The sequence below is a fragment of the Amblyomma americanum genome, chromosome 5, assembly GCF_052857255.1.
Source record: "Amblyomma americanum isolate KBUSLIRL-KWMA chromosome 5, ASM5285725v1, whole genome shotgun sequence".
Classification (NCBI taxonomy): Eukaryota; Metazoa; Arthropoda; class Arachnida; order Ixodida; family Ixodidae; genus Amblyomma; species Amblyomma americanum.
In genome coordinates this window covers 184,974,635-184,998,304 of record NC_135501.1, presented here as the reverse complement: position 1 = coordinate 184,998,304, position 23,670 = coordinate 184,974,635, and the positions used below count along the sequence as shown (strand labels likewise).

General features: G+C 47.1%; 1 protein-coding gene across 3 annotated transcripts in view; it reads left to right on the top strand.

Annotated features, from left to right (window-relative positions):
* Nucleotides 1–1,199: 1,199 nt before the first annotated feature.
* LOC144133176 (amine sulfotransferase-like) overlaps nucleotides 1,200–23,670 on the top strand; it is a 34,707-nt gene continuing 12,236 nt past the window's right edge. Inside the window, exons 1-2 of one of the 3 annotated variants that reach the window (XM_077666061.1) lie at nucleotides 1,224–1,338; nucleotides 19,605–19,716. The gene's annotated coding sequence lies outside the window, so the exon portion shown is untranslated. Of the gene's footprint in view, nucleotides 1,339–19,604; nucleotides 19,717–22,083; nucleotides 22,264–23,670 lie in introns of those variants that run through there. The other 2 variants (XM_077666060.1, XM_077666063.1) reach the window with 2 other exon arrangements.

Here is a 23,670-nt window from a genome sequence, read left to right as displayed (position 1 = left end):
ATGGTTCTTCCGACCGTTCCAGGTCTGCGCTATTGAGGACACCGACTGCCGCGCCGGGGACGAATCGCTGACCCTTACTCCAGAAGCGGAGAAGTGCGCCTGCGGGGCCGCCGAGGTTCACCAACGCACGAGGCGGGGGTCTTTCGCAGAGAAAAGGTTCTCGACAAACCTGGAGGAGGCGGGGGCGCAGCCGCCGGTGGTGTATCCCCTCAGCACAGAAGCAAAGCTGGAGCGGGCGGGACGCATGGCTGAATTCGCCTCATGGTGTGGAACCATCGCAGCTCTCAACGGCGCCGCCATCTGACCAGCAGCCGGTCTTTGTCCAATGGCAGCTAGGAGCCCGAAACCGTAGGCCATGGAACACGGGTCACGGTGTCTAAGCCATGGCTTCTTTCTCCGGCACCCCAGGAGTTCAAACGGCGACTGTGAGCCATGTCGAGTCGACGGCCCCTTTCTTAGGACTCGAGCCTCATCCCAGGAGTTTACAGCGGTGAGCTCGGGCCACGTACGCCCAGGTGACAGCCCGTCTCTCCGGGCCTGGACCTCGGCCCCTTTCACCGGCAGCCAAGGTCACCACCCTTGGTTTCAAACCCGAGTCCCTGACACGTTCCTAGTGGTCCAGGAGTTTACTGTGGGGTCTCCCGGCTATGCCTTGGGGAACTACTTGCGGGGGATCTGGAGCTGGATCTTTGATTTACAGACCTTTGAATTAATGTCATTAAACTCGCTGTTACGGGTCCAATTGGACTTGTTTTTGGAAATGTGGTGGAGAGTTTGAAGGTTGCTTCACTCCCACCACCGGTTGGCCCGGTATTGCACTACCTCCGGGATTGGCCTTGTCTTTAGCGCGTCTTTACTATCCTGTCTTTCTATCCCCTCTTTCAACTCTCCTTCTATCTGCACGTGGTAGCGAGTGTGGCTAGTCTTGAGCCAGTGAGCAGGCCTGTGCACTTTCCTTTCTTTCTTTCTGGCAGTAACAGACAGACACACAGAAGATGTAGGGCACACATGTGCACCATTTCCTCCTCCAGCCAGCGGCGGGCATGCGTAGGCCCCAAGGCAAAGCACGCGAGCCGCCTGAGAGTGGTGAAGGACACACCTGTTTCTCTTCCCGTTTGTGGATGCCACCGCGACGTGGCGCGCTAGGCGCTCACGTAAGGGGAAAGGAGGCAAACACTGTTTAGGGGAGAGCGAACGATTCCCACTCCAAGCAGTAGTGGGTAGGCAATAAAATGCGCCGATTGCGGGAGGTCTTCTGCACGGACCGCCGATTGACGCGCTTAGATTTCCCCTGGTGCCCAACGCTACCCCCGAGTCGTGGGACGACCGACGGTTACAGTAAGCATTCTGCAGTTTGTTCTATCCGGATTGCACACTGTTACGTTCGGAATAGAGTTTTTGTACGTGTGAGGCTGATAAATTGTTTCTAACGAGCTTTGCCTCGACCTATTTTCGTGCGAACGCCCAGTGGCTGGAGCTTGCTGCTAAAAAGGTTGCCGGTAGAGGGGTTGTGCTCATGTGACGCCTAAGTGTCGCTTTGCCTTCCCAGTAGGCTGCGGGCGCTATGAGCTCTGTAAATGAAACAAATACCTGCACATTCAAAGGGGCAGGAAGGTAGACGCCACTAATCGCATGAGCGTGAGGACTTTCGAGAGTGTTAGCGATTCAACTCATAGCGCTATGTAAACACAGAAAATATGTAGGCTCAGTCCCGCTTTACAACAGGTATCTACCGGATGCCTAGAGTTCAACTGGGCATTTTACTCTATAATACGTGACAGGATATAAAGTAGGAAGATGTACAATTCCGCACATAGGGGCATTAACCCATTATCGCTGCCCCGTCGTACCCTTAGGAGGAAGTTACATGTGGCCTCCATTTATAGCGCGCTGACACTAAGGCCCGCACTCGCCGATTTCGCCAATCTGTCTCAAGCCCGCTTGGCCTCGAAAACCGCCCCCGAAACGACGCCAAAACTGAAGTGAAGGACGAAGTTCTATAGTGCACCTTATTCGCATTAATATACTATTATTAATTGTGGTTTATAGTAAAATAAAAATTACAGTAAAAAGAGGCTATCCGCGACATCTGCCATTGAAGCCTGAAGCATCTGAGCTGCGACTAGCGGAACTAAAAGGGTAGGGAGAGGACAGTGAGCGGGAAGAAGGAGAGGACCGACCACGCTAAATCGAAACTCATTTTTTTGTGGAAATGGTTACTTAATCCACGGATTAAACGCGAGTGTTCCGTGATCGCTGGTGACGCCGCCAGCTTCAACAATCAGGAGTGGTTTTCAACGGCGCCACATGAGTTTCGCGCGCTGAGTGGTCAAGTGTTCGAGCTGTTAGATAAGAATCGGCAGCCGGAGGAGATATACCATATTCAGCTCTCCCTGCAAATATTGTCAAGTCCTCCCCTCCCCTTTCACCGCCTTATGCGCGTAAATTTTCTGCAGCAGCATGGTAACCAAAGGCGGGGGACGACTTGTATTTCAGTGCGTTTAGTGCCTTAACTAATTTACCGATTAGTACTTCACTTATGAGCCGTCGCTCATCTACTCAGCGTATCCCCCCGAGTACTGAAAAATTGTTCCGGCTTACTTTTAGCACATGCGGCAAACCTTTTGCCGTTTTAAGTTTTCTAAGAGCATCAATATGAGCCATGAGCGACTAAAAACAGACCATCACATTTCGAGGCAAGCGGCTGTGGGAGCCATGCTTTACAAAAAAAAAATGAAAGTTGACACGGGGCCCATCTGCTGCGCACAGAACATCGCTTCACATATGACATTGCTTTGAACCGCAAAAGATGGAACGTGTCCGCCAGCATCCCACACGCGCGCATGAAAGGACGACGGAAAATTGTACCGTGTACCACACTTCGGCCTCGTGCCACACATGGCAGGTTGATATCAGTTACAATAAAGGTGACACAGGTGGATTTTTTTTGTATCTTCCTTACTCAGCGGCGCAGAAAAATAAATTTATCACACTGTTCTAGGATGAACAGCGGGCCAGGTGACGGTTCGCTCCTTATACCGCTTAGCAAGGGAAAAAAAGGGCCATCGCCTAGTCCCGCCTTGATATCTAAGCAGAACGCAACTGTTACCCATCCTCTGTTCTTCCCTTGCCACGTACTCTAACTCTCAAGCAAGCCATCCAAGCGCAAGAGAACCTGACGGTTGCATATGGGGTGAGCGGTGGCAGGGGGGGGGGGGGGGGGGGGGGGGAACGGCGCTAACGCATGATAATGAGGTTGCACGAAGCCTCTAAGGCGGCTTCACAGTCCTGATATAGGGATTTGTGCATGTGCGGTAAGCGCTATATGTTTTTGACGCAATGCTTCCAGAAAAAAATGACTTCAATATTAAGAGGCTCACTGCTTCGGAATACTTTGAGCATACCCAGTAATTCTGGGCGAAATCATTTTTGAATTGGAAACCATTTATGAACGCATTTTTTTCGTATAATGTAAGATGTCGCTATAAAAATCAACATATCTGCTGATCACACAACGGCAGTCTTGAATTTTTTTTCTGTTAAGGTTCTTGCTATCTTCAAAAGCGTTCCCCACGGAAACACCCAATGCAAACTCTCTAAAAGAATGAATTTTTTTTTATTTTCAAAATTTTGGTCCGAAATTTCTCGACATATGGTATTGTCGAAAAGAGTAATTTCGGACTATTGGAGGCTCAACTTTAAAATGGCGCAGGTGTGACGTCAGTAAGGTTCAGTTTCGTGGTAACAGCAGTCATTACGGTACCGGGTATACAATCATATATGAAGAAAAGTTGTAGGCAGATTAGTACGTTATGAATTTGGTCCGCATGAAAGAAGCATCCGATATCATCAGATAATAACTAATAGTAAAATCCATCGCATACATCCAACACGTAATAGTCATCATTGCCACTGAAAGAAAGTGGTGACTCGACATCACCGCGAAATGACCTGTGCCCAACGGCGTTTAACCGTATAATGTGACTACATCACGCTAGAAAAAGGCACGTGTGCTAGTCAACAATTCCCTCTGCCCGCATTCCGCAAGATGATGCTGTGCGAACGTGATCATCACTCGTGCGTTTTTGCTCTATGTGTCCCGCCTGTATTTTTTGCGTTGTTACTTGAACTTTTCGATTAACTGTTATGAAAATATTTAAGATAATGGTGCATACTGCCGATGAGAAGCAAAATCTTTTCCATCCAAAGTTGCCAAAGTTTTTCCATCCCTCGCAAAAAGCAATTAAGGCAGCCATAGAAAACCAGTGGGGAATGTCTTTGACGATAGCAAAAACGGTAACAGCAAAACAAAGCGTGGCGGCTTACAAGACATCAGCGGGTATGTAGATTGTTATAGTGAAATCTTATAATATATGAATAAATTGCGTTTATCTATTCTTTCCCGTTTAAAAATGTTTTTGTCCACAATCGTTGGGCACAAGTTTCGGAGACTTTTCGTTGTCGGGATAAAAAGAGGAAACTCGCAATGTGCACTCTATTGGAACTGACTCAAGGCCAGAATAAATAAGTGAAATCTCCCCAAAAGTTATTTTTATCTGATGAGTGTGCATGTTGTGCAATCCTTTCAAGCTTACTAGGCGCACGCATATGGGCGCCGTAGTCGGTGTCAACAGTCGTTTTTGCGCTGGTGCGTTTGAAACATGTGTTCCCCCCATAAATATAACACTTTTGCTTTATCGCAGAGCATTTTAAGTTAGCTAAATGAGTTATATTTTTCTTGCTGGAAATTAAAAAGATAACAGGTATTGCTTACGAAGGAAACAAATCTTTCGGGGGTGAAATTGAAGTGACTCGAAAACAAATTAACAAAATTATTTTTATATTGAGTCAAAAATGGATTAAAACAACAAACATATTCGTTTTTATGCGCCATGATGTCAGAAACATGTATTTAAAGTTACAAAACTCTTGATTGGAACTTTCCGCCTGGTAAAACAAAAAAAATGAATTGATCGCAAAAAGGGCTCTAGGCTACTCCGCCGGGATATGCCAAAGTTGACCCAGGTTCTTCGTGATGAAGACTTGATCCGCTCGGAGTTCAGCGGATCTCCTCGACAAAAAAAAAAAAAAACTTGCCTCGGCGGAACCATAATCAGTTCGCGCTCGGCGGAACCATCTGCTCTAAGCGCACTAATACCAGACAAAAGGACGTCACCTTTTCACACAGATTTTGCTTATGTCTACAAAATCAAGTGCCGTTGCCACGGAATCGAGCGGGCACCGCCGTTGCTAAGCTGGATAGGCACGAAACGATGGCGCCACCTTGCTCGCTGCCATGCCGTGATCGCTGTGATCGCTCGGCACTGACAGGTTTCGCGGTAACCTTAAAAACACTCTATCCTATGGGTGAGTACAAACACCAGCCTGAAAAGGAGCTACAGGTCATTCACAAAATACTTGTGGCCGTCTACTTGTCCACACGCGGCCCACCAAGTTTAAACATTAGAACAGACGTGGTAAAGAAAGTGTGTCAAAGAATATAGGCCGACTAGTTTTTCGATGTACGTGTTTTACAAAGAACAGCGGTTGAAGAAACATAACTCGGAATAGGCCGCCGCGGGGGCTCAGTGGTTATGGCGCTCGGCTGCTGACACGAAAGACGCTGGTTCGATCCCGCCCGCGGCGGTCGAACTTGAATGGAGGCGACATTCTAGAGGCCCGTGCACTGTGCGATGTTAGTGCACGTTAAAGAACCCCAGGTGATCGAAATTTCCGGAGCCCTTCACTACGGCGTCCCTCATAGCCTGAGTAGCTTTGGGACATGAAACCCCCATAAACTAAACGAAATTACACTAAACGAAAAACCTAAGATAGTCGAAAGTGCAGTCGACCACTTTGGGGGAAGAACGAGAAGAAATGGTGGAAGTACGTGTATAACAAGATGGCAAGAACTAACTTGCCATTTACGGTCAATATATTTACACCGGTTCTTGTTTTATTTAAAGAAAATTCAATACAGTAGATTGCTTATCTAAAGCAAGAACTCAACAACCAAAGCAGATGCAAAAGTTGGGTATGATGAAATGAACGGCGGCGCAACAAGGACACTAACAAGAAAGAGCCACCACATGCGCACATTACGAACTGTTTATTGCACGGAAAGGTGGCGTATTTAAACATTCAGTTCAAGCATTATACTCATCGTAAGATTGTTCCGAACCCAGCAAGTGGAATAAAAAGCAGCTACATCAGAAAAAAGCCGACAGGAAACTTTAACCAGTGCAGATAAACTAACAGATTCTGATAAAAGGAATTAGAAACGAAAAGGAGGAACCATCTCTTAGCAAAAGCGGTGTCAAACAATCGTAGCAACAGCAGAGTCATACATGAGAAGCAAAAGCAGTCAGAAAGTAAAAAACCGATAACAAATAACAATCGTAGCAAAAGCAGAGTCAAACAAATGAAGAAAAAAAAGTCAGAAACCGAAAAACGACACAAAATAAAAAAATAAAAACAATAGCAAAATATTAACAACCCACCTATACAAACAACAGACGGCCGCTAGTAATGCAGGGATACAAAGTCGCGCAATACATGACGTCACAAAAAACGGTCAAGAAAGGAAACTTCATTAGTACGGAGGAATACCGATGAGTCGCTAACACAAGTGCTTCCCTTCTTTTTGATCAAAAACGCCTCAAGTATTCCACGTGTCACCTGATCGCGACTCCTGCCCAGCATCCTTATTCCGTTAAGCACCGGCTCACACTTGCAATCTTTACAATGGGGGGGCAAATTCGACCCGCCTCCGTTTTCTAACGATTTCTCTTGCTCCCGTGATCTGAGATCGTTAATGTAGCGACCCGTCTGGCCTATATATAGACCCTTCCACACGTCAGTGGGATCTCGTACACCACTCCGACGGCACAGGATACGAAATGCTTGCCGTGGCTCTTTTCGCACAGCGCTTTCTTCTTCTGGCCGATCCGCCAGCATAACCCGCTCAGCGTTTTGGGCGCGGAGTAAACGACAGGTACGTCGAACCGGCCAGCAACCTTCTTCAAGCTCTGCGCCACTCTGTGTATTTAGAGGACCACTTGTGGACGCCTTGATTCCAGCTTAGCATGAGCATGAAAATCTCATGCTCATGCATCAGGCCAAAGTGACTCAGTCTATGAGGCACGCCGTAGTGAAGGACTCCACGTAATTCTGACCTCATGGGGTTCTTTAACAAGCACTGATTATCGCATAGGACACGGTCTTCTAGAATCTCCCCTGCATCGAAATGCGTCAACTGCGGTCGGGTTCGAACCCGCATCTTTCGGGTCAGCAGCCGAGCACCATAACCACTGAGCCACGGCGGCTGTCATTTGGTAGCTGGAGACCACACTGTGTGAGAGTCTTACTGTGATGTTGTTAAGCGCGGCAGTGGAAAGTGATGATCACGATAATAAAAGTTCGCACATTCTACATAAGATGTATCCGGAGCAGTACAGGGATACATGTCCGTGGTGGGGGGCAACCACCCCCGCTGTATCATATTACATAAGAATGCATACACAATGTAGCTTTCCGAGGTAACAAAGAGCCAAATGCGGAGCAGTGGGAGGACTGGCTAACCAGCAGCCAGCTCAAGGTCCAAAGAGACCTAGTGAGCCACGCATGCCGGATGGCCAGGGACAGTGGTGCCTTGGACTAGGGACGCCAACCACGCTCAGCCTGTAAGACATCGGCAATCTTCGGGCAAGCAGCAATACTCCTTTATTAGAGCAATAAAGTTTATTAACTCACTCACTCGCACCTAGGCGTCAAGAATGCTTTTCACGGGTTCCTAGAGATTTGGGTAAGCTCGAAATGCTTTGGCTCTCATTGTCGGTGCTCCGCGGCGAGATCGCGAGGAGAACACGGAGAGAAATTTAAACTAACTTTGGCGAAACTTTCAGTCACCCCCTGGTGCCTGCTTGCGGCACTGCCACCGCAGAAGCGCAGTAATAACAGCGCCTTTGGAGGGCTTTACGCCGGTTACAGAGTATGCGCGTTTATCCCTTCCCTTACAGCGCGGTTCAGGTGTCCAACGATATATGAGACAGATACTCCGCCATTTCCTTTCCCCCAAAAAACCAATTATTATTTATTATTATTATGCGTGTTGGGGGCAGCGCATCATCTTCAACAACAGCTTGACGACACTGTCGAATTGAAAAGACATGGTCTGTCGCAGCAGCCTTGGCGGCCCAAGCGATTGCTGCAGTAAACGACACGTGTCTGTCCGTAAAAACGACGAAATTCGAAGGACAGTTTCCCGGTAGCGCTTATCTCAGCGGAGCTCTGCTGCGCTGAACAGCTGTGTAACCACACTCAACATTCCATGACGGAGGAGTAGACACGCATCTCTCGCCACAGGAGAGCTGTAAAGTAAAAAAAAGAAAAAAAAACGCCAGCCACATCCGCTTCCGAGAAAAACAAGCTGAAGAGAGGAAAATGCAGATGTGGGTTGGCAGCATGCTCGCTTTGGGAGGATTAGCTCGCCTATCTGAAAAAAAAAAATATATGTACAGGGCATTTCACATAACTTCAGCCAAAAATACAAACAAAGCGGCTGATTTAGACCGGGTGAAAACTACGCCATATTTCAGCCAAGGATATTAAACAAAGCGGATCAAAGCAGCTGCGTAAAAAAACAGAGACCTATTGTTTTCCGCGCTGTGGTGCTCCTCACGCTAATTTTAATTCCGCCTAATTTGTTATTTAGCTTAGATTAAATACGCAAAAATTTTGCCTTCATTTTAGAAGCACGTGTGCATCTTATAAGTTCTAGAGGGGATTTATAAACAACCAATTCAGTTTTTTGTTGCAACATGGCTCCTACGTGGTTCTTTCTACCAGCATTTCTAGAAAGCCCACAAGATATAGCATAAAAAATGGCGGCTTTTTAACATAGTTCACCCAACTAGACTTGCGAAAGCATATGTTCTTGCCTGGGTGGCTCATTTCTGGGTCGTGGGCACGTCTGTCGACGATAATAGACTCAGGTTTAGCTGTGATCGAGGTTAAGCTGATCTGATCTGTTCGCACCGCAGATGTAAGTTGACAAAGATGACGATGTGCAATGCACAACGCGAGAGTGTGTTGCATTTTAACACGATGCACGGTCGGCTGCTGCGATAGCATAGTACTCTCGTGCAGTGCCAGCGAAGCTGATGTTTTCGCGCCGCCGCGGGTTGGAAACCCAGTCACGGCAATATTTATTTTATTTCTGCATGGCTTGTTGCTATGCTAGGCTTGGCTACAGCTCGCGCGACTCTTCTCCGCACTAACACGAGCTTACCCTAGTTAAACCTCCGTGAATTCACACATGATTGCTGGCTGGGATCGTGTTAAATAGTGTTTTAACACTAAAGAACGTGTGATTCAGCTCATGCGCTACCCCATTGTAAAGATCCGAACGGTGTTTTAAATTGCAGAAGTGTGTGAGCTCACCGTTTCGACGTGAGGGGGCGGACACCGTGGTCAGAATAGTCTATAAAGTGCGTCAGCAAAATATTCTGGTACATCGCTGAGGTAGCTCAGTGGTTAGGGCGCTCGGTAGCTGAGCCAGAGCACCCGGGTTCGAACCCGACCGCGGCGGCCGCGTTTGGATCGAGGCGAAACGCAAAAATTCCAAACATGCATCGCGGTCACTAGCCATCCACCGTCCTTCATCACCGCCTAACAGCGTACTATGCATTACACTTGGCCTTTCAAACAGATGCACTTAGGCACGAACTTAGATTTTCTACGCTCGTAATTGAGCCGCAGTAACAGTGAGAACTCTTAATTCCAGGACTGATATTTGTTCAACCTCAGATTAGACCTAAAAGAAAAATAGCATAAATGCGTCATCCTGACTGACGCAAGTGACGTCCAAGTTTACGCAAAAACGAACAAGAAATGAATCGTAATTTTGTGCTGTTGAGCAGCATTAAGCAAGAAGTGCTCCACGCAAGTGCGCCAACGAGCACCTAGTTGTGGAAAACTCAATTACTTAGTGCCCCAGGAACTTAGCGATCGTCACACGATAAAAACGCTTACATTCTTCTCTTGAGCGACTCTAAACGTGACTAACTTTAACAAATTCATTGACGTGTACTCTATACAAGCTCGTGTATGCCGCGTGGTAAGACAGAAATTGGAGGGGAAACGTCAGCTCTGCATACGTGTCTGAAGTTCCATATGTGCAGAATTGGTCACTCTCTACTTTATATTCATAGATCCCTGGGAGTCCTCATACCCCTCCTGGTGCAGTGGTTAAGCGATGTGTCATTGCCCTGCGATGGCAGTATGCTCCCAGCGGTGGACATTGTGTGGCCCGCTCTTCCCGAGCTACTTAACTGCCACGTGCCACGGTGGACTGTTCGCTCACTATCCGGAGGGCAGGTTGTACTGACACCGCAAGGTCAAGTAGCCCGGGTGGCCCACCTGCCTCATAGGGGGCCTCTCTGGAGGTTTTTAGTGGATTTTTCGCGCACGGTCAACGACGACGCCGATGACGACGCCGGATGTTTTGCGTCATGAGTTCCTTAACGTTATCGCGTTAAAAATGACTACAAAACCGTCGTGGGGGTTATAAGGTCAGATCCAAAGCCGCGGCCGTTTGAACCATAGCGCTTGTACAGCATGAAAGCAGTCTTACGGACTTCGAAAATCGGCTCGCGTTAGAGAGCAGCTGTGGGACTGCAGCTTACAGCTGCAAGAAAATCTTCAACTTGCAGGAATCTAACTGCAATCCCCAATTACTCTCCTTATCACCCATCTGCTTTCGCTTTTCAAAGTACACGGGCTTCTTCTTTGTATGTTTGTTTGCTTGTTTGTTTGGTTGCTTTTTCGGTGAGAGACAGAACAGTCCCATACAACAGGGCGGTCGTTTTTAGCCCCACCTGACTGCAGGACAGTGGTGCCCTGTTTTTTCGGCCCGTGTTGGCTAGTGTGAACCAACAAGGGCAATATAAATTTCCCCGGTTTATATACTGGTTTTTATCCGATGGCCTGGATGTCAGCGCACATGTTATTCACCGATCCGGGAAGTCCGCGTACGCTATAAATTCTTTACAACCTGAAACTCTCAGGTTAACGTCCCTACACGGCGGCTCGGTCGCTTTTATCTTTTCTGGTACTGATCCCAAGACAGCCTCACTGGATGCCTGCTTTGGGAGCTGCGTGAATTCAATGAAGAAGTGGAGCTATGCCCATCGGCTACGCATCGGGGAACGATTTGTCTTTTAGGGAAAGCTCTACTTCAAGGTCAAAGCTGCAAAAGCCGATTTATCGCTGAAGCTTGCTATTATAGCTTGAATAAATGAATAAAATAAATATTGCCGTGACTGGTATTCAAACCGCGGAGGCGCGAACAGATCAGCTTCGCTGGCCACTGCTCGAGAGCACTATTCTACCACCGCAGTCGACCACGCCTCGTGTTAAACTGCAACGCACACTCGCACTGTGCATTGCATATAGCCGTCTTTATCAACTTCCATTTTCGGCGCTAACGGATTACATCAACTTAACCTCTATCAGAGCTTAACCTCCGTCTAATGTCGTCGCCAAACGTGCCGACGACCCAGCAAAGCAAAACCATAAGCCAATCAACCTAAACCCGTGATTTTGCACGTCTACTCGCTGTAACTACGTTAACACCCTACAATTTTTATTCCTTTTTTATTGTACTTACTTTTCAATTTTTTCTATACCTTTCTAATGACACACCTACTCATTAGCATACTGTCCCGTGGCAACGCATATACTAGGCTCACCTTTGTTGGCCATGAATAAATGCGGCTTTGTGGCCGATCTGAAAGTCCTGGGTCCAATTCCCCGCACCGTCGGAAGACATTTTATTAATGCGTAAGCATTACTTCCCTCATGCGTGCCATGGACACTTACCCGAGCTTACCTGAGATATTCAGTAACCCGGCTACTCGGTAGTAACTCGGATAACCTCGGGTAAGCTCGGAGGAGCGTCGCGCAAGAATAGCAACATGGGTCGCACAAACCCAATGGGTGGCTGTGACAGGAACAGTCACCTGCCAGTGCCGTGGCGCATCACTTAATCATTGCTCCACTGCGCTGTGAGGGGTATGAGGCCTCGGCGCCATCTTTGAACGTTGAGTAGAGAATGCATATATGTGCATTCGTTAACCCACCAAGCTCCGAATGGTGTGCGGTTTGGCGACCAACGCGAACTAAATTGCACAAACGAACAGAATACCGCAAACTAACCAATGAAAACAGCAGTAGTCCACGATGGTTTCGCATTCATAGCACGTAAGGAAACTTATCTGCCCAAGGTAGGTTTTTCTTTGATACCGCTGGAACGTCCTCTGGAACTTTTGGGACCAGTGATGCTGATCAAACGCCAACTCTTGGTTTCGTTTGCCTATTACGAATACAATGCTGTCGCATTAATAGGTTACCTGGGTGGGCAGGAAACAAAGTGAAAAAGTGATTATCTTCCATAGCAGCTGCTCGCAGAAGCAGCAACTGAGTATTGTGCACGGCAGAAAGGGGCTCGTTGAACCCTGAGGACATTGCAGAGGACTGCGACTTGATGCATGCTGCTTTCGGTAAACACGTAGGTTCGGATCGTGTCCGTGATTCAGCGGCCCGGAATTCGTTCGCGAAGGGCTTGTTTCAGGCAGCCTTTCAGCAGCGCAGAATGTAGTGCTGCCGAGCCATGTGATCCTTGGCTCACAATCGAAAACACCCTTCGTATTCGTGTTGTGATCCTGACAGTACATAAAGCAGCGTAAAACCCGTGAATAACGGTTTATGTCTTTAATAAGTTGCAACGTGACATGCTTTACTGAAAAATTGGCATAATTTTGAAAATTAGGCCAATGGTGTAAAATGCCAAATATTAATGCGATTGGTCTCGTTAGCCCGAAAATCTGTCATCGGCGTTGTGTGCTACAGCGTTATCAGCGTCGGCGTTGTGGGCGTTGGCGTTGTGGGCGTCGGCGTTATTGGCGATCGCGTTGGGGGCGTCGGCGTTATTGGCGATCGCGTTCTTGGCGTCGGCGTTCTTGGCGTCGCCGTTCTCAGCGCTGGCGTTGTGGGCGTCGGCGTTGTGAGCGAAAAATAGGGCGGCCCAGGTCGCCACCTGTCGCAGAAGCAACCTAGGTGGCCATCAAGGTCACGTGACCTTACAGCATCATCGAAACCTGCCCATCAGATTGGGAGCGAATTGACCACCGTGGCAGGTGGCTGCAAAATTAATGACCGATCGCTAGAGGTTGCTATCGAAGAGCAACCTGGGTTGCACCAGCACCATCAGTGGTAGCGCCTTCCAAACATTACTTCCAGCTCCCTCCGCGGAAGGTTGGATCCAACTTCTTGCAAGACCAGACAAGAAGACACAACTCGCACTCGTCTCGTGGGCTCAAGACGTCACCCCGTTCTGGGGACCACACTCGGCCTACCTGCCCTCCTTTCCAACCCTCAAGTGGCTAATAAAGTTGTTCTCTCTCTCTCCATCGCACGGTTGTGGCGCATCCCTTAACCGCTGCACCATTGCTGACGGAGTGGTTTGTGGACTTCCAGGGACCTATGAATGTGAAGTTTATAATGACTGTTTCCGCATATTAGGTCGTTAACCCATAACGGTACCGCGTCCTATCATTAATGCGGAGCATTAGTGTCCACACCATTTCTTTTTTGCTGTCCATACTAAAAGCGTAGTGCTAAAGGTGGCCACTAAATATTTATATCGAATGTTCTCGCTTGACTTGATCTGCTCAGCAAATCAGGAGTCATTCTTATCTACTGTCGTGTCTTTTTTGGATGCGAGTGTCTTTTTTATACTCATTTGCCCCTACCTTATTTTAAAGCGAAAGCTTTACTGGCCGCGAGCTTGCGATTTCGCCGTGGCGGTGCTCTGAGGAGGCACATGACGTCACAACGCGAGCCTCGCCGCGGAGCCGAACCCGTCTGGCCGGGCCGGCGGAGGCTGGCGCACTCGGCGCGAAATAGACACGTGCTCCAAGTCTCCGCCAGTGCGGTCAGAGTGCGCCGAAGCCGCCGAACCCGTCGGCGGTCAAGCGCATTTGGAGTATAGAGGGTCTCGCTTTGGCTGACGTGACGTCGCCGTGCAGCGCGCGCGTTACGCCGGGGTATAAATGCGCCTTAACAGATCCTGCGCTTAACCGCTAACCAACACATTCGGTGGCGACATCTACTTCGATGCTCGCTACTGCCTGCTCTTATATCTCATGCATTTAAACTTGGAAGCATTTTTATCAGAATTACTAATGCCGCAAAGCGATGAGTTGCTTGCTGACTGAACTCCTGCTGGATGAGTTGCTTGCTGAACTGCGTGCGAATGTCTTGGTTCTTACCGATGTTGGTAAGGTCTAGCAGCATTGACAAGGAGTAGTATGTTCCCTATTTGCATGTTCCTAGTAAATGAGTCAAAACATTGTTCAAAAGCAGTAATAGAACTCCTTTCGACCTTAAAAAATTTCATATAGAAAACGTTTTGTTCTTGAGCCGTGCAGCGGGGCACTTGCAGCGTTCCTGCCATTGAAGTGATCCAGAGGCTTGGGTACAAGATAATGCGGCACCCTCGAAAAGCTTTTAAGCATCGCGGGCAAAAAACTAGTTTAAAAAAATGTCAGGTGTTCAGCGCACCATATGAGTGATCCTTGTCGAGAGGGAAAAAAACAAAGGAAAAACGTTTAGGAGGCCGTTATGCCAAAAACATAATTGCGAAAAGAAAATTGATTCTTGTTTCCTCTTGTTGGTTGGTTGCCTGACGGTTTGTCGGACGTTCCTGGGGCAGCGCCCTCTAGATTGATAGCTTTAAGCGCAGCCCTAAATGAACGGTCATCCTGTACAGACCTTAATCTGCGTTGTCAAATAAAGACTCGGTGAGTCTTTATCGGCCAAAGTCTCCCTGAAAGTGGCATCACACAATTTACGTTCAACAACGCTTGTAGCGCAGACGTGACGCTCTAAGTGCAATCAGGGTTTTTGTAATGCTATTTTTGTGTGCCTTCTTTTTACCCTTTCAGTAAAATGAAATACTGGGAGTCTTTTTTTGTTTAGTTTCCTCTCATAATCGTCACCATCAGCCTGACTACGCCCAGTGCCGAGGAAAAGGTCTCTCCCATGCCTCTCCGATTAACCCTGTCCAGCTGCCAGCTGCGGCCTCCGTATCCTGCGGCCACCGCTCACCTAACTTTCTGCCACCACCTGCTTAGCACCCTCCGCTGCGTCACAGGTCTGACTGCCGCCTTGGTCGGCTGCTCCGCAGCCACTGGGGACAGAGGGCCGAGGGTTAATTGTTTCGTTCATAGAGGTTTGTGGCCAAGCACTACACCAGGGTGGCCAAATCCTGCTCTGGTGAGGGAGTGCGTAGTTCTTTTTTAACCCTGTGGAGAATTACGCGGAACCGGGATTCGAACACTGGTCTTCTTGCGCGCGAAGCGAGCAACGGATAGCTGTCGGAAATAATTCCCAGGCTGCTTCTTAAGAAAGGTGTTGTTGTACAACCAGTGACGGACGGGCAATAACGTCTGCGTTTGTGCATTTTCTCTACAGGTGTTTACTCTCTCCACTGTCCATGAATAGATTGTGAATGTTCATAAATTACAGCAGAACACCGAAAGTTCCTGAGAAGATGGTCTACCCAACCTATTTGTCATCACGTTATTCATCACCAGGCAACAACAGACGATCCTGCGTCGAGCGCAGGCGGGATCGCTTGCGCCTCCCGTACTGATGGACCGCATGTACCCTGCGGAACACGATATGCTATGTCCTTTTTGCAAACGAGAAAAGGGCACCCTGCCGCACGTCTTGGCAGAGTGCACAGAACTCAAGACCCCGCCTCCTCCCCTTCCCGCCAACATCCCCAATCACCAACCCCTTGAGCGATGGGATACCTTGCTATCCAGCCCCGCCCTACCGATTCAGCTCGCACTGACAGACAGGGGCCAGGAGCTGCTGGAAACATATGGGTCCCGTAACTAGGGAACCATCCCGTCTGGTGCCTGCGTGCACCACCGATTTATTTCGGTCTTAATAAATGTTGATTCATCATCATCATCATGTTCATTCGGAGTAACTTACAAATAAATCAGCCGCGAATCAGCAAGTGACTTCGATCGTTAAAGTGACCAGTAATGCAAAAGGAATTAAAAAAAAACTTCATTCTACAGCTTCGGGTGCGTACGTGTATTTGCAGACACGCACTCACTCAAGCATCCACACATACGCACCCACAAAATGCCAGCTGCGGCGGTGGTGCCTCACTGGCGGCGACATGAAAAAAGGGCCCGGGTGCAGTGCGAAGTCTGCGGATGTTAAATAACCGCCGCTGGTTTAAATTAATCCAGACCCTTCCGCTACGGCATTCGTCAGAACCTGTGTGCGGCTGTGCGGGGTGTTGAAACCGCTAGTTGCTATCTACATGCGTACACAAACGTACGCACACAGAAAAGCATGACAGGCGTCAACTGTTCCATGTCGCTTCAAATGAATGACATCGCTCGTCAGTTGTGAAAATGTCGAAAATCGTCGTTGCCAGCCTGGAAACCAATTACGCCGTGTCTGGCATAGAGGGCTCTGTACAGAGAAATTGAGGGGCTTATTTAATCCCAGAACAATATACTCGCGTCAAGTTCTGCCTCCCAGTGACATTAGACGTGAGATGTGAGGTCACGTGACCTTCTCGCCGCAATATTCCTAGGCGCGCTCTCGAAAAGCAGTTGTCATCCGCCGCGGTGGCCCAGTCGCTATGGCTCTCGGCTGCTAACCCGAAAGACGAGAGTTCGATCCCGGCCGCGGGGGTCGCATTTCGATGGAGGCGAAACACAAAAGACCCGTGTACTGCGCGATGTCAATGAGCGTTAAAGAACCCCAGGTGGTCTAAATTATCCGGAGCCATCCACTACGGCGTCCGTTAGAGCCTGAGTCTTGACCCCAAGAAACCAAACCAACGCAGTGGCAACTACACGGATTCAGTTCGTTTTTCAGGCCTTGTATATGGATCGGATTTATGCGATTACGGTCTCAGCTTCACTTTCTGGGAGATATTACCATTGCCCTTCAAGCTGATAACAATATGCGCAGTCACGAATATTATCCAGTAATCAACGAATTAAGCATAATTAAGCTAAACAAAAGTTTAGGTATTTGAAAATCTTTGCGTCTGCTGAAGTTTCCGGCATTGTGTTGTGTGGAAACAAATGAGGTGTGGTGATGTGACTTCTATAGGAGCAAGCGTGGCTTTTCATTATGGTTTTTTCCTCTTTACAGCAATCGTGTTTACACATCCTCAGTGATTTTAACAGGTAAAAATATCCACACCGGGCTAGATTCAAGACAATAGCGTTTATTAGCTCTTGCGTTAATTCATCAGGAAATGAAAACTGTCCGTAATTTATGAACACTAAGGCACCGCTCAAAACGACAGTAATGGTAGTGAGGCGTACAGCGGCAAACTTAGTGTTTTCTTAAACTGCAAATGGGTGTGCGGATTTTTAATTCGCATTCTTTTGTGGTTCTTTCACGCAGGCCTCAGTGCCTAGATTGGCTCGTCGACATTCGTTCTTTCTGGAATAGGCTGTTATAGGCATTGCCCGAAAGATTATTCGTTAGCGGTAATATCTAAGCGTAATTATAGCTCGTGTTTGTGTCTGTCTTCACCGTATCGTCATAGCATGTGTCTCTCCATATGCTGTGCCATCAAACGCTTCCATTCCATATAAGCATGTTTGCGAAAATAGATTTCCCAGAGAAGCCATGCAGCGGTGCGGTTCGCATCGAAACATGTACTTTTTGAGGAAAATATTGCTAGCTAATCAGAATATGTACTTCTCATTACTGACTTTCATAAGTTACATGGCGCAGAGATCACAAACTGAATCTTAAAGATTGGGTTAGGACTCCTGCTTTGACAAACAACCAAAAAATAATTTTTATTAGGCCCAGCGTGTGTCGCAATCCTCGTGAATTCTTGTATAAGATTGAGATATTCGCATTAAACATAAGTGGTTTTCCCTCGCTGATAACTTGCAACAACACTCATGCAGTTGCCAACTGGCAGCGAGTTAGGTTTAGCATACCAACAAAATGTATTGACGTGAATACAGCAAATTATACGGTCTAGTTTCTAGGTATGTTCCACGATTCTAAGTAATCCTCAACGTCAAATAAAACCGTCACTTTACGCCTGCTCGCAAAGTCAAAAGGTTAGCCAGAGAGCAAACGAGATCTAGCATGTTATGCCAGCCTCGACACAAGCAGGCGCAATGGCGTACGATGCAGAAAACAATGCTCATAACAGTCACTGCAAGCGTAACATGATGCGACCGGGGCTGAGACACAGAGGGCCTAAAAACAGTGTACTTGCGCTTACGTACGCGTCAGCCTGTGTGTGTGTATGTTTTGAACATTTCATTTCATTTCATTTTCATTTTTATACCTCCTCTTGCTATACAAATTATCAAAACACTGACTGAACCCATAGACGGAGGTTAGTGTGCGGTTCAGAAACAAAATACATGACGGCAATGACACCGCACTTGTGTGAAATGAAAAGCACAAAATCATAGCGGAAGACAAAAATATAGCATACAATCAGGAGAAAATAAAATAATGCGCATTTTACTGCAAAATGAATACAGGTCTGTCCTGAACAACACGGGTATACAACAAACACAAACTGAAAATGAGTATCACGTAGGTTTAATAAGGCTCATAAAGTGTGTTCTTAATGTTTTATTTCTTTCATGGGGCTGTTTTATTTCTGGTGGTAAAGCATTCCAAACCTTGGCTCCTGAAAACTGCACCAGTGTTTCGCTTTAGATGTTATGATTCGGTGGGGGATTAAAGTTACTATGTTTGAGGTTTCTTGTGAGTCTAGAAGGAGAGCGACACAGGGAGGCATTGAAAGGTTGATTATATTTTACTATGTTGTTTACACACACCGCTATCTTTAAAGCCCGGAAAAAAGATAAAAGGAAGGATATTTAATAACCGGAAAAGTAGTTTACTTGGCTCGATCGGTATACTTGCTTTGTGTTATAATGCGGGTAGCCCGTTTTTGTAATCGCCGAATAGGATCAAGGTAAGTGTTGTTATGTCAAACGCCATGATTCTACACAATATGTTAAATGACTGTTAAAAAGGGCGAAATAAAGGGTACGCAGTGTATGTCTGTTAAAACAATCGCCGGCGTGTAATAACGCATAACAGCCAGAAGCCAACTTAGAACAGACAGTGCTAATCTGATTTTTCAAGTGAAGGTGTTCATCTAGAATGACACCAAGATACTTAAATGAGTGTGTTCGTTCAAGTGAGTGGTCGTTAATGACAATGTTAATTCGTTTGCTTTCAATCACTTTTGCTCGTGAGCTAAATACTATGTATTTGGTTTTGCTTGAATTAATCGTTAGCTTCATGGTAAAAAACAAGCTCGATTTTTTTTTAATTCAGCGTTTGTTTTTGCTCCTAAATCCTCACGGCTGTCAGCTGTAACTACATCGCGCTTCTGCATGTCAAAATTGAGTGAGCACACATAAAAACAAGAATATTATGATCAACTCGTTGTCGTATGTGTATACTCTCAGTGGTACGAAGTGATTACGGGATCTATTTACTTCCAGTAGTTACCGTCCGGCCTGTTCAAGCCAACCTAGTCAACAGTATACTGGCGAACAGAGCGCATAAATGTGATTCTGCAAATACAATCAAAACTACAGCCTTACCACTTCTCTGGTAAGTAAGTACTATACATTCCTCTAGTAGAAGGATCAGTCCTCTTCTTCGTCTCGAGTTGGAAGGCCCTCGATAAAAACTCAAAATGAAGGCTTTAAACAACATTTTCACTCAAGGACGTCTTGTGGATAGCGACATCAGAAAAACAGCATTAGGTGCAGCACCCCTTGAGAACATTCGCGTTAACTTGCTGGCCGATAAGTATGTTATCCAAGTCAACCTCGAAACGTAAAGTGGTCTGTATCCAACACTCGTTTTAATCCGCGGAAGGTTAACAGTGAATCGAAGATCTTTTGTCGTACCAGTTAATAATAATAATAATTGGTTTTGGGGGAAAGGAAATGATGCAGTATCTGTCTCATATATCGTTGGACACCTGAACCGCGCCGTAAGGGAAGAGATAAAGGAGGGAGTGAAAGAAGAAAGGAAGAAGAGGTGCCGTAGTGGAGGGCTCCGGAATAATTTCGACCACCTGGGGATCTTTAACGTGCACTGACATCGCACAGCACACGGGCGCCTTAGCGTTTTTCCTCCATAAAAACGCAGCCGCCGCCGTCGGGTTCGAACCCGGGAACTCCGGATCAGTAGTCGAGCGCCCTAACCACTGAGCCACCGCGGCGGGGCACGTACCAGTTCCAAAATTCAGCTTCGAGGCCCGCCTCGTCCCCCAGGAACCTTACTGCATTTTAAAGACAATAGAGCCTCGTATGAGCTAAGCACCAAGCTATTTGTAGAGCCACTGAACGTTTTTCCCCCGCCAATATATCCGCATTTTCCAATATCGATGAGCAGTTCTCCGTAAAGGCGGAGGGATCGCGAGGGTGTGGCAACCTCCGATTCTTGGCCAGTCTAAGCGCCATGTTTTTGTACATGGAACATATGGTGAGTTTCGCAGCTGGCAAAGTCAAGAAAGGGAGAGAGAAATGAACGGAAAGGCAGGGAGGTCAACTAGACGATGCCCAGTATGCTGCCCTACACGTGGGAAGGGCAACGGAGGGATAGATAGAAAGGATAGAGAGGAAAGGGAGATCACTTTTTCCCGTGTCCGTAGGTTATTATTAACAAGGTACACAGGGCACGCACTAAAAGCTTATAACCTTGCACTCAGTCCTGAGTCCTTCGGGAACTTGTAAAGCGCTTTCACAGCCCTCCTCTGCGATGAAGGTTTAGTCCAGGGACCCAGACTCTTGGTTTCTTTAAGCGGACGAGGATCTAAGCGGCGGAGTGTTACAGCCAGGAGGGCACGCTCACGCTCAAATCGAGGGCAGTCACAAAGTAGGTGCTCAACTGTCTCGTAGCACCCGCAGTTCTTGCACGCCGGTGAGTCTGCCATAGCGATTAAGTGGGAGTAGGCATTTGTAAACGCCACTCCCAGCTACTGGCGACACAACAGCGTAGCATCACAGCGGTAGCGGCCTGACGGAGGATTCAGCTGAAATAAGAGGTCAAGGCGGTGCAAACGGCATGCCGAGTTTCTTGGGGATGATCAAGACGCTAAAATCTCATTTCGGCCAAGCACTCTCACATGTCTTGCTGTCTCAGCTCTTGTCAGTGGTATCCGGACAATGTTGGTACTTCCGTGGGTCGATCGAGCTGCGGCGTCAGTTGCGTCGTTGCCGACAATGCCACAGTGTCCTGGTAGCCACTGGAAGATTATGTCATGACCCTCATTCAGTGCTTAGTGTTGAAGATGTCGAATCTCGACTACCAGTTGCTTCTGATCGCCATGGCGTAAAGCAGAATTGAGACAAAACATTATAGGGCAGCTTTTGAATCACAGAAGACAGCCTATTTTTGGGGTGTTTGTGCATCGATGTACTGCACTGCAGCACGAAGAGCTCAAAAATCTCATGGTGTGAATGAGCTAGGCCTGGCCCATGGTCTTTTTAGCTATGGCATTTATGGTCAAGGTGCAGAGAGAGAGAGAGAGAGAGAGAGAGAGTAGGTGGATGTGTGAACGCAGAACTGAAAAAGAAGGAAGTTATTTTTTTTCCAAAGCCATCCCTACCGGTGCATCTATACGAGAGACTTGTCTCAGAACAATGCAAACAGCTTTCTCTTTGGGGAACCGGACGCCCACTGTACTGCAAAAAAAGACTAGAAAACATCAAAACGATCATTCAAAGGTGCAAAACATATTAGAACAAAGCCATAAACGAGTACACGGTAAAGAGAGAGAGTGACAATCCCTTTACTTAAAAAGCAGAGAGTTTAGCCGACGTTTAAAAATAGCTGGCATGCTACTCTGAGTGGGGACACGATAAAAAGAAATCAAATGAAACTGGGTAGCTGGCCCGGGATGTTTGCAGTGAGCTGGTGTCACAGATAAAGGGTATTGCACCTGCGGCACATACATCGCCGCTGCAGCAGAATGATGGCTTCTGCCATTCCTCCTTGCCCTCCAGGACGTCACATGGTTGTTCAGATGTCGCAGCTGTTTCAGATGCTTCCCATTTCGGTAACTCCGAACATTTGACGGGAACAGTGCAGAGGGCCTCACAGCTAAACGACGCGTCAGCTCACGAGCACTGATCTTTGAAAAAGGAGGTGAGCAGATAGAAATAATACTTGCTGTACCATTTACGACACCTCGCGGAGATATGCGCTCATCAAATAGTAATTATCTTAGAGTTTTGTTGATATTTTGGTTCTGGAACTGCTTCGCATGTTTTCATGTCACTTTTCTGCCCGTTCTTGAACAAGTTGCGTACCACGAATGTTTACTTCATGGGGGCGTGTTTTACGAATAAATTTAGTTTTAATGCGATAGCGTTAAAGGCCCCGTTACCCAGAAAATCCGACATCAGCGCTGCGAGCGAAAAGTCACCAGCATGACTCTGGCAGGTGGTCCCTGGAGAGCAACCTAGGAGGCAGATGGGCTACCTTGGTTTTTTTTCTTTATTGCCTGGCTTTGGCTTGACGTGCCCTTGCGGCGTAAACACAACCTGCCCACCGTGGCAGGTGGCAGTTAGATTAATGCTTGGTCGCTCAGGAAAAGCAACCTGGGTCGCACAAGGCCCAATGCTGGGAGCACCTGCCATCGCAGGGTAGTGGAGCATCGCTTAACCGCTGCACCACTGAGCCAAGAGCGGTATGAGGACTCGCAGGGATCTGGAATGCAAAGTAGAGAATGACCTTCGGCATTTATGGGAATTAACTAACTACGCTATCGCGTCACGTTCTTAAGGCGGAGCTTTAGTGTCCCCTGAAATTTTCTGCAGATATGACGATTGTGCCCTGCAAGCTCTTAAATTGGGGCTTCAGACACCATTTCCTAGCAAATTCTTTTGTTTCGGTGAAATAATTTTAATAATGGTGGAAATAAAATTTTGATAGTTTCAAGTACTTGATGTAAAAGAAATAACACAATGAGAAGGAACTAGTCATGTAATTGCCTCAAACGTATGAATGGAAATGAAGAATTCGTTATAAGATCATAGACATTCTAAAGAAAACAAGACATGAGTGGCGAGGTTAAGTAAGGCCTCACTGAATGAACTAAGATTGATCTGATAACCTTTTTTTGCCACGTTGGTGCGTGTTATAAAACTTAAACGTCTTTGCCTAGTATTTAAAAATGCGTAAAAGTATACCGTGTTTATGGTTACATCTGCTTATTCTGCTTGGCATGTTGTTCATGGAGCGCCATGCCCAACAATTCTGAACAAAAGCATTTTTGAACGGGAAACACTACGAGCACAATTTTTTTAATATATTGTAAGATTTCACTGCAACAATCAATATATCCGCACATATCCCGCAGGCAAGCTTGAAATTTTTTGCTATTAATGTATCTGTGATAGCTCAAAGCGTTCCGCATTGGTTTCTATGGCAAAGTGCTCGATGCGAACAATAGAAACGCTATAAAAAAAGATTTTGCTCCATACTGGAGGGATGAACCATTACCTTCATCGTTTCTCTACCAGTGCCTGTTTTCTATTATTCAAAATTTTT